General features: G+C 45.7%; 1 pseudogene; it reads right to left on the bottom strand.

Moving 5' to 3' along the window:
* Nucleotides 1-336: 336 nt before the first annotated feature.
* LOC120229935 lies at nt 337-428 on the bottom strand (annotated as a pseudogene).
* Nucleotides 429-1,726: the final 1,298 nt, after the last annotated feature.

Genomic DNA, 1,726 nt, shown 5'->3' with positions numbered 1-1,726 from the left:
GATTGAATATTTTTATATTTGAGATTATCTATTTGCTCAAACTAGCTTGCAGCTCCCACGTGACTACACAGACAAGTTATCAAATAAAACACAAAACAGTGACACATAAGCCATAGATGGTACTTACTGAGTCTCTGATTATAAGCACTGAACTATCCTAAGATTCTACATGGAGGCAAAGAGGACTTACTGATTATGTTCTGAACTGTGCCTTCCTGAACGATCCCTGACATTGGCTCTGGAACTTGTTGGCTTATACCTCGTTAATGAGCTATGTTAAGATGGTTATTTGAGATCGCTTGTTTGCTGAAATGTGGCCTGATGGAGGTTTATTTCATGAGTGGAGTTGACCTACTGGGAGAAATCCTCCACAGAAATCTTTAGTAAAAGGCGAAAGATCTATACGATCTGAAGAGAAACCAGAGTATTCTACTGGGAGAAATCCTGACGTGAGATTGCAGCAGAGGCCCTTCCGGTGGGCCATGTGACCTCCCCCCCCCCCCGCCATCCCTACCCCAAAAAGCCCCGCGCTCTCGGCAACAAGCCTGCCCAGCATGAACTCTCAGCCCTCACACGCCCAGCTGTTCGTTGTATGGGCAGACTCCAAGGAAAGAAGTAAAAACATTACGGCTGAGCTTTATAGAGGCAAACAAGCTAATAATCATCCCGATGGATAACTAATATTGCCCATTCCATGGAGAGTGGTCCAAAGTAAGTGTATGTAATAAATGAGAAGAGCAAAGGAACATCTGCTTAGAGCCTTGGAGTGCTCCAACTCCAAAGGATTCTCGTTGCTGGATGAAATATCTCCAGTGCATACTCCAAAATGTTCTAGAAAACACCCGAGGATGTCTCATGTGCCACACTGAGAAGTTAATACTTTCAGAGCTGCCATTTTCTGGAGGCCATCAGGCTCCCTAATAGGTCTTATTCCAAGCTCCTCCTCTCATCTCCTGATGCTACCGCTCCCTCCTGGGATGTCACTGGTTCTAGGACACAGCTCATCTATTTGGCACTAGTGTTCCTTGCTGAGACATGGCAAGTAAAGGCTGATGGGTTTGGCAGCAGAATTGTTCTAAGCAGAGCCAATGTGCACCCTCTGGGAGGTTAAGAAGCAAACAAACAAGGGGCACCTGGGTGGTTCAGTTGGTTAAGCGTCCAACTTCGGGTCAGGTCATGATCCCACGGTTTGTGGGTTCGATCCCTGTGTCGGGCTCTGCGCTGTCAGCCAGCTCAGAGCCTGGAGCCTGTCTTCAGATTCTATGTCTCCTTCTCTCTCTGACCCTCCCCTGCTCATGCTGTCTCTGTCTCTCAAAAATAAATAAAACATTAAAAAAAATTTAAAAAGAAGCAAACAAACAAGACAGCTAGCACGTGTTCTTTCCCCCTCCGCCCTCTTCCACCTCCTCCTCCACCTCTTCTTCTTCCTCCTTCTTTATATAACTTTTCTGAGTAGAGATTGGGTATCTCAACACCAGATTGACCGGTGGGAACTCAGGCCCCTTAACATGACTGAACAAACATTTTTAAGTCACATATATTTTGAGCATCAGCAAAGGACAGGCTTTTCCTGGTAAAAGGCTTACTGTGAGTTGAGATCTTTTCGGTTGGCCCAGAACTGCTTCTGCTGTCTCTTCATGTGCCCGTCCCTGGTCCTAGAAAGAGTATAAATGCTGACATAAGCTTGTAGTTCAGGCTTTTCTTATGGCACTATTTCACCTTTTCC

This window comes from Hyaena hyaena, unplaced genomic scaffold, assembly GCF_003009895.1.
Source record: "Hyaena hyaena isolate Hyena2069 unplaced genomic scaffold, ASM300989v1 scaffold_36, whole genome shotgun sequence".
Lineage (NCBI taxonomy): Eukaryota > Metazoa > Chordata > Mammalia > Carnivora > Hyaenidae > Hyaena > Hyaena hyaena.
This window is presented reverse-complemented; position numbering and strand designations above follow the sequence as displayed.